We start from the raw sequence: 14,075 nt of genomic DNA on the forward strand, positions 1-14,075 counted from the left end.
GGATGTTCTACAAAATAGTTGGTCTGTGTTCTTTAAAAATCTTAGTCTTAAAAGGCATAGACTGAAGAACTGTTCCTTATGATAGGATTCTTTTAAGATTTTATTTATTTATTTGACGGACAGAGATAACAAGTAGGCAGAGAGGCAGGTAGAGAGAGAGAAGAGGAAGCAGGCTCCTCGCTGAGCAGAGAGCCCGATTGATCCCAGAACCCTGGAATCATGACCTGAGCCAAAGGCGGAGGCTTTAACCCACCGAGCCACCCAGGCGCCCCTTATGATAGGATTCTTAAGGAGACATTACCACTAAATGCAATGCATGATCCTGATTAGATTCTGGACTGGGGAAATCAACAGCTTTAAAGGACATAAAATCAGTCAGTGGCATTTGAGTATGGACTCTCGTTATGTAACAGAAATTTTAACATTGATACAATACTGATTTGGTTAGCTTTACTGTGGTTATCTATCTGCCTTACTAGAAAGATACATAGAAACATGGAGTGCTAAAATGGTACAATGTCTGCAACTCACTGACATGGTTCAGGGAGAAAGGTGTGAGAGAGAGAATGGCAAAGCACGTGGGGTAAAATGTAAATAATTGATGGTATTTGGAAGTTATATAAAGATAAAAAGTCACCTAAAAATTCCTAAGTTATAGTCATCTTTGAACAACTTGATTTTACTAGTTATTTATAGAATTTTTAAAAAAGATTTTATTTGACAGAGGGAGAGAGGGAACGTAAGCAAGGGCAGTGGGAGAAGGAGAAGCAGGTTTCCCACTGAGCAGGGAGCCCAAAGTGGGGCTCGATCCCAGGATTCTGAGATCATGACCTGAGCCGAAAGCAGACGCTTAATGACTGAGCCACCCAGGCGCTCCTAGTTATTTATAGAATTTTAAAAAAGTACAAAAATTATTCTCATCACTTAAAGAAGTAAAGTAGTGAAGGAAATGCTGATTAAGTCAAGAAATTTCGAACTGTTAAGATACAGAGCAAAAGGACCTGATTTTTTGTTTGGAATTCTGTCATGACCAAGTAACTTCATTGAGCACCTCACTATCCTATATTCATTTCCTTCGACATGTGTACAGTAGGTTTTTTAAAGGACTTCCTAAATATTTCCTGTATAACTAATAAGTTTTCTTTAAAAAGCATGCTTTGCAAAAATCAGATTGCCAGGGGCACCTGGGTAGCTCAGTCTTGTTAAGTGTCTGCTTTTGGCTCAGGTCATGATCCCAGGGTCCTAGGATTGAGCCCTACTTTGGGCTGCCTGCTCATCGGGAAGTCCGCTTTTTCCCTCTCCCACTCCCCCTTCTTGTATTCCCTCTCTTGCTGTGTCTCTGTCAAATAAATAAATAAAATCTTTTAAAAAATCAGACTGGCATGTTCCAGACAAACACTTTAATAAATTTATTAAGAAAATTTGAAGACCAGGGGTGCTTTGGTGGGCCACTTGTTAAACATCTGCCTTCAGCTCAGGTCATGATCCCAGGGTCCTGGGATTGAGCCCAACGTCGGGCTCCCTGCTCAGCGGGAAGCCTGCTTCTCCCTCTCCCTCTGCTGCTCCCCTGCTTGTGTTTCATCTCTTGCCATGTCTCTCTCTCTCTGTAAAATAAATAAATAAAAAAAGAAAGAAAATTTGAAGACTATTTTTATAATTTTTTTGTTTATATTTTGAAAGTTTTTATTTAAATTCCAGTTAGTTAACATACAATGTAATGTTAGTTTGATATGTACAATTTAGTGATTCAGCAGTTCCATACATCACTTGGTGGTCATCACAACAAGTCGTGTGTGTGTGTGTGTGTGTGTGTGTGTGTCTTTTCTTTTACCACTTTGCTCATTTGTTTCTTAAATTCCACATATGAGTAGAATCATACAGTATTTGTCTTTCTCTGACTGACGTATATTTTACTTAGCATTATACTGTCCAGCTCTATCCGTGTTGTTGCAAATGGCAAGATTTCATTCTTTTTTATGGCTGAGTAATAGTCCACTGTATATATGTACTACATCTTTCTTTGTTCATCAGTCATTGGGCACTTGGGCTGCTTCCATTTCTTGGCTATTGTAAATAATGCAGCTCTAAACATAAGAGTGTCTTTATTTAAAAAAAAAAAAAAAAGAGTGACACTATTTCTTTGAATTAGTGTTTTTGTGTTCTTTGGGTAAATACCCAGTAGCGCAGTTGCTGGATTATAGGATAGTTCTTTTTTTAACTTTTTGAGGAACCTGTGTAACTGTTTTACACAGTGGCTACACCAGTTTGCAGTTCCATCAACAGTGCACAAGGGTTCCTTTTTCTCCACATCCTCACCTGCTGTTCTTTGTGTTGTTGATTTTAGCCATCTGACCCCTGGTGTGAGGTGATATCTCATTGTGATTTTGATTTGAATTTCCTGAGGATTAGTGATGATGAGAATCTTTACATGTGTCTGTTGGCATTTTTGCAGTTATTTTTGTTACAAGGGAATATTTTAGGGAATGGAAGTTCTTTATTAAATCTTTGAGCTACAATGACACACACACTCATTTTAATTTTATGTAATAAGTTATTTTAATACTTAGTATAATTCTTAATAGATTGGTGACAATCATAAATACTCACCTTGATATTAGTATCAATGAGCTGCTAACAAAATTATTCTGTAGGGTCTATGTAAAATATTCCTATCATTCCTTTAAAAAAAAAAAACGTTTTTATCAGGGTTCTAAAAATAATGAGGCATATTCAAATACATTGCTTATAGTTTTTCTTTGTTCTAGAAATTCATGAAATAAAGGTTATTTAAAGGTATTTTTTCATACTTTTGGGGATTTAAGAAAATTTGGGTATAGTTACTACACAATGTTATATTAGTTTTAGGTGTGCAGTATAGCACATTATGCTATGCTCACAAGTGTAGCTACCAACTGTCACCATACAACACTATTATATTACCATTGACTATATTCCTTATGCTGTGCCTTTTAGTCCCATGATTTATTCATTCAATATCCAAAAGCCTGTATTTCCCACTCCCCTTCAACCATTTTGCTCAACTCCCTACCTTCCTCCTCTCTGGCAACCATCAGTTTGTTCTCTGGATTTATAGATCTGATTCTGTTTTTGTTTGTCTATTCATTTATTTTTAGATTACACATAAGTAAAATCATATAGCATTTTTTTCTCAGTCTGACTTATTTCACTTAGTATAATACCCTCTAAGTCCATCCATGTTGTCTCAAATGGCACGATCTCATCCTTTTTTATGGCTGAATAGTATTCTGTTTATGTATACACACACACAGATACACACAGAAACACACCCCACCTCTTTCTTATCCATTCGTCTGTTGATGACACTTAGCTTGCTTCTGTATCTTGGCTATTGTAAATAATATTGCAATAAACAGGATTGTGAATAAAAAAGTAATAATGAAAAATAAAAAAATAAAAAAGGTTTTTACATTGTATTATTTAAAAAAACCCTTTAAATAAACACCTAACCATATAACAAATAGATAGTGTTATAGATAATTTATTGGTAAATGCAGATATTGATAGAAATGTGTTTATTAATTATAAAATTATTTAATTGAGATTCTAAAGTCAGCAACAGTAACAATTTAAGCTGTTTGACCAGTGAAATGCTAGTTAAAATGGAGTAGTCATTCCTTGGTGGTAACAATAGTTCTACCCTGCTTTGATGACATGTCTCTTTTTTTTTTCCTTATAAAAATTCCTTTCTACCATTGCTAGGCATCACTCCTTGTTGACACAACTCTTCATGTTTTGGGCCCCTTGAGTACTTACTACCAGTGTTAGAAAGGATATGTGTGTAATGGAATTTGTGGGAGTTGTCAGCAAACAATGATGTCTGTTCTGTTTGTCTCTTTCTTTGTGTGTATACAGTATTTTGTATTTCTTTCTTTCTTTTTTTTTTTTTTAAAGATTTTATTTATTTATTTGACAGAGAGAGATCACAAGTAGACGGAGAGGCAGGCAGAGAGAGAGAGAGAGAGGGAAGCAGGCTCCCCGCTGAGCAGAGAGCCCGATGCGGGCCTCGATCCCAGGACCCTGAGATCATGACCTGAGCCGAAGGCAGCGGCTTAACCCACTGAGCCACCCAGGCGCCCAGTATTTTGTATTTCAGAGATTCAGTATTTTACCTCTTAGGCATTTGACTTGAATCTAGGGGAATTACTTGTTATGAATTAGAGGAGATTGTGATTCTACATTAGTGTGTGGATTTTATAGTTTCTACAGTAACTTGGAGTGGTCCTCTTTCTTATATCATTAGAATAAAGTCCTGTTTTCTGGGGGAAATTGAGGACCTCCGCTTTGTATTTTATATACCTGTGCTGTGTTTGGAATTACTCTATCAGTGCGATGTAGCGGTAATTATGTTACTAACAACAATTTTGTGAGATGTTTATTATTCTCATTTTACAGATGAGGAAACTGAGGCTTGGTGAAGTTACGAAACTTGTCCAAAGTCACACAGCTTGTAAAGGGCACAGCCAAGATTCAGAGCCAGGTCTGTCCAACTTCAAAACTCTTAACTATAGCCATGAAACTTTGAAATACCTGTTAAATATCAACCTATGATAAGTTGTACTGCTATTAATATTGCTTAACTGTTTAACTGTTACTGATAATTTTTTTAATGGTGAGTATTTGTCCATGATAATTTTATGTATCATTTAAATATTGTGAAAAGAGGTGTAACATAGTAATTGAGGGTCTGGGCTCTGGAGACAGACCTCCTGGGTGTGAATCCCTAAGCTTTTCCACTTACTTGTGTGACATTGGAAAAGTAACTTAACTTTTTCTGTACCTCAGTTTTCCTACCTGTAAAATGGTGTAAGCAGTATGATCCATCTGGTAAAGTTGTTGTGAAGATTAAATTATTTAATATGTACAAAAGCCCTTATAACAATGCCTGGCATGCAGTAAGCATTCAGTAAATGTTAGCTACTGGTATTATCATCTCCTAGCAGTTAGTAAAACAAATGATCATTACTTCTAATTCTGTTATAAAGTTGAATAAGGAAAGTTTAAGCAGCAATATAAGATAGCCCCAAATTCATATAAACCAAAATTAAATTTGAATAAGTTAGACCTAAGGAAAATCATACATTTGATCAATTTCAGATCTATGGTAGAGCAAACTGGATAACTGCTTATGGACCTTACATGAGAAGTGTATTTTACGAATAGGGACTATGAATAGGTCCATGTAGATACCTTCTGAGCCCTATATGATCATTGTATTATGAATGTGTTTTGTCTGTTTTCCTCTTATAGATGCAATTTATATTCAGAATAAATGTTTACATTTTTAGGTGGTTTTTAAGGAGATACTTCAGCAGTGTTCACATATAATTACCAAGAACCAAAACCTTAAGTGTTATGTAAAATGTTAGGAACATTTCATCACTTGCATGAATGGTTATCAGAACTTATATTGTGTTGAATGTGCACACTTATTGTTCTTTGAACCAAGGGGGCCACAGCACATTCAGCTAGAACTCAGTAGTGTACTGATCATATGCTCTTTACTCATATTTTTTTATTCCAACAATAAGAATTCTGAAGTGCCATATCCACTGTTACTACAATTTAGTTAAAATATCTGTGATTAGTGACTAAGAAGTTCATACCAATTGTAAAAATACCCATAAATGGTAGTAATTTGAGTCAAGTTATGCAAATATTCCAAAGCTATAATTTTATTTTTAAATTTTATTTATTTATTTATTTTTTCCAAAGCTATAATTTTAAAATGGGACTTGCCTTATAGGGCACCTGGGTGGCTCAGTCACTTAAGCATCTGGTTTTGGCTCAGGTCATGATCTTGGGGTCCTGGGATTGAGCCCTATGAGCAGGGAGCCCACTTGTCCCTCTCCCTCTGCCCCTTTCCCTGCTTGTGCTCACTCTGTGTTTCTCTCTCAAGTAAATAAATAAAATGTTTAAAAAATAAATAAATAAAATGGGACTTGCCTTGTATATGAGCCTAAGATCTCTGTAACTTTTTTTAAAAAAGATTTTTGTAACTTTAAATATACACATGCATTTAATTCTCTTTATTTCATGATACTGAGTCTTCCTATCCTTGAACATGGTATGTCTTTCTAGTTATTTAAATATTTAAAAATATCTCTCAGTAAAGTTTATTTCTTTTTTTCGTAAATCTCTCTCATGTTTCTTTGAATTATTAGATACCTTATTACAAATAGTATATTTTTCCTCTTTTTCCTTTCCATTTCTATTTGTTGATGTAAGCTTTTTTGGTATATAATACAGATCTATATTCAGTTGTCTTATCAAATTATTTTATTAAAATACTTTGCATGAAGATTGTGTCTTTCTTTCCAATAGTTACATATTCTCTCTCTCTCTCTCTTTTTTTTTTCCTTACTGTGCTAATTAGGACTTCCAGTACAATATTTAATACAGGTGTTAATAGTGGGCATTCTTATGTTACAGTTAATTTTTAGAAACTTCTTATGTTTCACTATTAGAATAGTGTTTGGTGTCGATTTTTGATAGATACTCTGTGGGTTAAAGACATTTCTGTTGCTAGTTGGCTGAGATGTTTTTTGTTTGTGAAGAACAAGTAATAAATTTTATCAGACACTTTTTCTATACTCGTGAGAAGATCATATGGTTGTCCTTCCTTATTCTGTTAAGGTGGTGAATGACATTTATAGGTTTTTCTATTGTTGAATTACCATTGCATTGCAGGAATGAACCCAGCTTAATATGATGGTCTTTTTTCATATACAAGTGGATTTAGTTTATTAGTATTTCATTTAGGATTTTTATATCTAAGTTCATGGATGATATTGGCCCATAATTTTATTTCTTATGTTATCTTTGTTTGATTTTGGTATTCAGATTATACCACCTCAAAGAATGAGTTGGGAACTATTCTGCTCTGTTCCCTCCCTCCTCTAAAGGTTTATATAAGACTAGAATGATCTGTTTCTTGAAAGTTTGGTTGAACTTCTGTTCAACTGTCTGGGCTTAGTATTTTGAGGGGAGTGTGTGGGCTTAGTAGTTTTTGAGGAGGTATGTATTCAGTTTTCTAAATAGTTTTTACTTAAAATTTCTGTTTCTAGTTAGGGCAATTCTTAGAAAAAAAGTTTTCTTTTTTAGGAATCCACCATTTTTGTCCATATTTGGCATAAAGTTGTTCATTCTTATCATTTAAATTTCTGCTTAGTATTTCTCTCTTTTTTATTCCTAATATTTTTTGTGACTTCTGTTTTCCTTCATCAGTCTTATTAGAGGGTTTATATATTTTCTTAGCTTTATCAAAAACCAGTGCTTGACTCTGATTTTCTCTGTTATGTGTTTTCTTTTTCATTAATTTTTGGCTTTTCTCCATTACACACTTCTTTTTTTTTTTTTTAAGATTATTTATTTATTTGATAGACAGAGATCACAGGTAGGCAGAGAGGCAGGCAGAGAGAGAGAGAGAGAGAGGGAAGCAGGCTCCCTGCTGAGCAGAGAGCCCGATGCGGGGCTCCATCCCAGGACCCTGAGATCATGACCTGAGCTGAAGGCAGAGGCTTTAACCCACTGAGCCACTCTGGCGCCCCTCCTTTACACACTTCTTAAATGAAAAGCAGAATCTAACATTAGGATATCTCATATTTTCCAAGGACAGGATTTCAGTAGGCTTTGAGACTAGCTGGACCCAGGGGCTTATAGTGCTACCAGGACATTCATTCTTTCTTTTTCCTTTAAGTCTTCCTTTCCTCTTGTTGTCATCTGACTTTTCTACTCTTCAGTCTACAAGGCGGAAAATTGTGACGATGAGCCTCTGAATTTGATGTCAGTTTCAACTTTGTGTCCTCTTGATTCCTCCAGGGATTTCAGATTTTTCCATCTGGATCACTTCTTTCTTTTTGGAGATTTTTTTTCTTTAGAATTCTCTTTAGTGAGATTTTCTGTAGTAAACTCTCAGCTATTTTGTCTGAAATCTATGTCTTTTTGTGTGTGTGTGTGTGTGTCTGTCACTTTTTTTGATAGATATTCCATTAGGTATAAAATTTTGGGCTGGCAGTATTTTTGTGGTCATTGTAAGAGATAATTCCACTCTCTCTTGGTTTCCATTGTTGCTATTGATAAATCAGCTGCCTAATAATTGTTAACTTAAGTGAATGTGTCTTTTGTTTTGTTTTGTTTTACAAAACTTGCTGTTTTTGAACTCTTTTATTTTTTGGTTTTTCTGAAGTTTCATATGCTGTGCCTAGATGTAGATTTCTTTTTATTTATCCTGTGTGAGACTTTTACTGTGAATTGCTTATTTTCCCTGGAAAAAATATTAGTGGTTCTTCTTTGAGGCCCAAAAGGAAGCACATTGCTTCAAGAGGATATACCTTTAGTTTTTCCCCCCCAGATAGCTCAAGGTATTTACTGCAATTCGGTGACTGAATTTATCCTTTGAAGTTTTGGACCACCCTAATGGGGTGACTTTGGATTGCAAATATGTGTGTGGTTCCGCTTTTCTTTACAGCCTCTTAGGAATTCTTTGTTCTCTTCTACATCAGGAAGACCAGTTTCCTTGTCCTTTGGTAATGAAGGAGTGGACTGGGTTTACTTTTACTGTTCACTCTTTTCCTGAGTATGAAACTTTTGCGGGGGGGGGGGGTGGTCCCAGCTTTATGGAGAAGGGTCTCTTGTTAGATTTTCCATTTGGGGTGGGTCTTATTCTTTGGTTTCTGTTCTCTCCGAAGAGATTATAAAAATTAAAGCTTAACTTGGTGATTAGGCAGATGTATACAAGATAAAAACTATGTTGTTATGCCACTTATCTCTTTGAGTTTCTGCCTTCTCATAGATTTTGGTCTGGTAATTCCTTTATGATCTTGTCAGCTCTTCAGTGCTTTTTTTTTTTTTTTTTTTTTTTTTTTTAAAGATTTTATTTATTTATTTGACAGAGAGAAATCACAAGTAGGCAGAGAGGCAGGCAGAGAGAGAGGAGGAAGCAGGCTCCCTGCTGAGCAGAAAGCCCAATGCGGGGCTTGAACCCAGGACCTGGGATCATGACCTGAGCCGAAGGCAGCGGCTTAACCCACTGAGCCACCCAGGCGCCCCTCTTCAGTGCTTTTTGAAATAAAATTTTATCCATCACTTTTAACTGTTTTCAGTGAAGAATTGGGTAAATAATCTAGCCTAAAATGTTATTGGAAGTGGAATTTTATTCAAATTTCTTGGAGTTTTTTCTTTTTCTGATTTCTTTCAGGTAGATGCTTAACTCACCAATTATTAGGCTTTTTTCTAACATAAGCATTTTTTTTTATAATTTTTTTTTATTTTTTCAGCATAACAGTATTCATTATTTTTGCACCACACCCAGTGGTCCATGCAATCCGTGCCCTCTACAATACCCACCACCTGGTGCCCCCAACCTCCCACCCCCCACCCCTTCAAAATTCTCAGATCGTTTTTCAGAGTCCATAGTCTCTCATGGTTCACCTCCCCTTCCAATTTCCCTCAACTCCCTTCTCCTCTCCATCTCCCCTTGTCCTCCATGCTATTTGTTATGCTCCACAAATAAGTGAAACCCTATGATAATTGACTCTCTCTGCTTGACTTATTTCACTCAGCACAATCTCTTCCAGTCCCGTCCATGTTGCTACAAAACTTGGGTATTCATCCTTTCTTTTTTCTTTCTTTTTTTTTTTTTTTTTTTACAGCTTTATAAACATATATTTTTATCCCCAGGGGTACAGGTCTGCGAATCGCCAGGTTTACACACTTCACAGCACTCACCATAGCACATACCCTCCCCAATATCCATAACCCCACCCCCCTCTCCCATCCCCCTCCCCCCATCAACCCTCAGTTTGTTTTGTGAGATTAAGAGTCACTTATGGTTTGTCTTAACATAAGCATTTTTTAAAAAAGATTTTATTTATTCATTTGAGAGAGAGAGAGAGCAAGCCAGTGGAAGGAGTAGGTGGGAGGTACTAACAGACTCTATGTGGAGCATGGAGTCTGATGCAGGGCTTGATCCCATCACCTGAGATTGTGACCTAAGCTGAAACCAAGAGCCAGACACAATATCAACTGAGCCACCCAGGCACCCCTCTAATGTAAGTATTTAAAGTTATAAATTTTTTAAAAAGATTTAATTTACTTATTTGACAGAGAGATCACAGGTAGGCAGAGAGGCAGGCAGAGAGAGCGGGGGAAGCAAGGTCCCTGCTGAGCAGAGAGCCTGATGTGGGACTCGATCCCAGGACCCTGAGATCATGAACTGAGCCGAAGGCCGAGGCTTTAACCCACTGAACCACCCAGGAGCCCCTAAAGCTATACATTTATAAGTGGTTCATCAGGTTTGAAGTGGCATATTTTCATTATTATTACTATTTTTTAGAGGGGAGGGACAAAGGCGGGAGTGAGGGGGAGAGAGAGAGAAAATCCCAACCAGGCTCCATGCTCAGTGCAGAGTCTGATCAATCCCATGACCCCTAGATCATGACCTGAGCTGAAATCAAGAGTTAGACACTTATCTGACTTGAACGACCCAGGCGCCCCTAATTATTTTTAACTATATGTATTTAAGGTTTTTAATTTGCTATTATAACTTTTAGTTATACTTGCTTTTTTAAGTCATGACCTGTGATCCACAAGTCAATTAGGAGTTTTGAAATACATGGATTTTAAAAGATTTCTTCTTGTTGTATATAACACCTTTCAAAAAACCCAGGATTTTCATTTGAATCACAAAGCAAGAGCCAGCTTTGTGCTGTGTAAAAGAGATGTACAAAATGATTTAGAAAAGCTAAAAATAAAGGGAAAGGCAAAAATATGTAAGGCAAATGAAAACAATAAGAAAGTATGAGTTGCTCTGTGAACACTCTTTTGAGGGACTTTTTCTTCCCTTCCTGATCACAAACTTTAGTGAAAAACCAATATTCCGTATCACTGAGACTTACTGAGATTCCTAGAAGACTGATTTTACATTAATAACTGAATGGTCATTTTTCTTCCCTTTCCTCCCCTTTCTTTTCCTTCTCCTCTTCTCTCTTCTCCTCTTCCTCTTTTCCTTAGACTTTAATATCTCTGAAACTAGGACCCATATTGGTATGCATCTTATTACTGGTAATATTTCACAATTAAGGAACAATTACTAATAATTTTGGCAGCATTTTTCTCTTAGTACAACATATCCTGCAATCTCTAGTATCTTACTTTTGGTGAAATAGACATTTTTACATGTATATCATGACTCTTCATCCCACCCCACCCCCTACTTGAAATCTCCTCTTTTTTGTCTTTCCCATCCTATGCTTACATCATTCAAGACCTTAAGGGTGTGGGTACCTGGGTGGCTCAGCCTAGTAAGTGTCTGACTTTGGCTTAGGTCATGATCGCCAGAGTCCTGCGGATCAAGTCCCACAGCAGGCTCCTGGCTCAGTGGGGAGCCTGCTTCCCCCTCTCCCTCTGCTTCTCCCCCACCTGACTCGTGTTCTTACTCACTGCTCTCTCTTTCAAATAAATAAGTAAAAAAGAGTGGAAATAATCTTTAGTTTCTCATTCTGGTTCCTGTTGTTCCAGCACCTAGCATAATATGTTGTTGGACACAGGGTTTTATTTAATTAACAATTAAGAGAAGTATGTACGTATAATGAATCATAGCATGGGCTGTGACATATTTATATTAGTGATCAATTTTTTTAGCTTGTTGGTAAGAGGAATTAAAAACCTACATTTTGGATAGAAAGAACAGAATCCAGTGTTTCCTACATTAAGTAAGTTAGAGAATTCATTGGATCTGTGCTTATTCATCTGGTGATGTTTGAGAGTTTAACCAATGAAACAAAAAAAATTACAAAATACAGACACTGTGAAGGAAATAAAAAGAGTAGTACAATACAGAATAACAGAGAGTGGCATTTAGAAAGAGGAAGAAAGAAGGCTTCATCAACGAGAAGATGAGACTTGATATATACTAGTGAAAGACAGCAGTTGTTGAAAGCACTGAGAGAAACGCATTTCAGACAAGGAAATAGCAGGCCCAAAGTGAATAGCTTTTATTTAACTGAAAGACTCAGAGTTGTGGAGAGTGTCACCTCAAGGTAAGAGAGGCAGGCAGGAACGGTACCTTAATATGCTAACATTTACTCAGCATTTGGGGTGTACTAGGTACAGTTCCAGCCACTTTTTCTTGGGCAATGTGAATTATTCTGCCATACTGACTTCTCAGATGCTGAGAGTTTGGATTTAATTCGAAGATGCATTAGAAAACCTTGGCACTATTATGCAGTGCTATGGTCCATTTTACATTTTTGAAGATTACACTGGCTGCTTTGTGCACAGTTGATCAGAAAGAGGCTTATACTAGTCAGGTAAGAGGCAAAGTTGTTGGGGCGCCTGGGTGGTTCAGTAGGTTAAGCGTCTGCCTTCAGCTCGGGTCATGTTCTTGGAGTCCTAGGATCAAGCCCTACATCAGGCTCTCTGCTCAGCAGGGAGCCTGCATCCCCCCCTCTCTCTGCCTGCCTCTCTGCCTACTTGTGATCTCTCTCTCTGTCAAATAAATAAATAAAATCTTAAAAAAATTAAAAAGAGGCAAAGTTGTTTTGAACTGTGGTTCTGATGATGGAGATGAAGAGCAGTAGACCAATTTAAGATAATGTTTTACAACTCTTGTGTTAATGTCTTGGATAAGGGGAGAGGATTGTGAGGGAAAGGGAATAGTCAGATCCCAGAGGGTTAAAGAATTGAAGAGATGATGTTTGTAGATATTATGTGAAATTTTTTGTCAGTTAAAGGGGAGCAGAGCTGTTTTTAACCTTCTTACTTCTGTAATTTTTCCAGTGACATTTCTGTCTCTCTCTTTTAAATTCTTGGAACCAAATATATTTTTATTCTAGTCTGCCTCTCCAGATTCCAGCACCTTTTTCTCATCCCACACTTAACAGATGCTTAGAGGAGGGAAGTCAGTGTAAAAGTAGGATAGCATTCTCAGCAATTCTGCCCTTTTTCATCAGGATGTTCCTTGCTAAATCAGTCCTTTTTGTATCAGCGGAAAACCATTTTGTTTTATAAGTAAAGCTTTAATTCTTGAAAGGACACTGTCTTCGTGAAGTCAGTCATGTGTATTTGTATTGTGGGGTTTTAGGGATGATGATATTATTATTATTTTTTGGTTGTATGTATTTTTATGTTAGGTCTTAACATGCCTTAAAAGGTAAACGTGAGTGTAGCTGAATTGCAAATTCAGTTTACCACTTGTTTTCTCAATTGAAAGGCAAGAGATCAACTGAGATATAAAATTAGTTGTGTAACTAACTGAAAGACAAAGTTTTCAGAAGAGTAGCTTTTTTTTTTAAATTTTATTTATTTATTTTACAGAAAGAGAGAGCAACGTGCCAGAGCAGGAACACAGAATGGAGAGTGGGAGAGGGAGAGGCAGGCTTCCCGCTGAGCAGGGAGCCTGATGTGGGGCTTGATCCCAGCATCCTGGGATCATGACCTGAGCCGAAGGCAGCCACTTAATGAGTGAGCCACCCAGGTGCTCCAGAAGAAATAGCTTTATTTAAAAATGTTTTTTAAATATTACAGGTTTAGTTTTTGAAACCACCTTTGACTGCAGTTTTAAGTAGACAGGTTCTTTCCTCATTTTATGAAGCTCTAGTTTTCCCTTTACTATCTTTCAAGAGTGAATAAAGAACCCATATATCAAAACCAGTGGAAGAATTTTGTGGACAAGATGAGTGGGAAGGTTAGCATGAGGAAGGCAGAAACTGAGAATTAAAGTCAGATGATAGATAAGGATCACGAAATACTGTTTTAATCCACTGTTCTTAAATTTTGGGTAGTTCCCTTATCCTTTGGGATTCTGATGAAAGTGAAACAATCTGGCCCCAGAAAGTGCACAGACACATGCACATTCAGATCTGTACATAATCTTAGGGCATTGCTGAAGCTGAGGAGCATGTAGGATGCCTGATGCCCTGGTCAAGAACACATGGTCTGAATGGCAATCAGGGCTTGAGAGTATGTGACTGGGGAGTTTCGACATTCAAACTGTGACAGTGTTCCCTTCTCAAATACCAATCTTTAGGACAGCT

General features: G+C 36.9%; 1 protein-coding gene across 7 annotated transcripts in view; it reads left to right on the forward strand.

Moving 5' to 3' along the window:
- The window catches only part of NUMB (NUMB endocytic adaptor protein), a 192,215-nt gene that overhangs the window by 77,067 nt on the left and 101,073 nt on the right, over window positions 1-14,075 (forward strand). For 6 of the 7 annotated variants that reach the window (XM_047739255.1, XM_047739256.1, XM_047739261.1 and 3 more), the window contains one exon: window positions 4,435-4,519. The exons of the other annotated variant lie outside the window; for it this stretch is intronic. The gene's annotated coding sequence lies outside the window, so the exon portion shown is untranslated. The remainder of the gene's footprint in view (window positions 1-4,434; window positions 4,520-14,075) is intronic. 7 annotated transcript variants of the gene reach the window in all.

Source organism: Lutra lutra, chromosome 7 (genome assembly GCF_902655055.1).
Source record: "Lutra lutra chromosome 7, mLutLut1.2, whole genome shotgun sequence".
Lineage (NCBI taxonomy): Eukaryota > Metazoa > Chordata > Mammalia > Carnivora > Mustelidae > Lutra > Lutra lutra.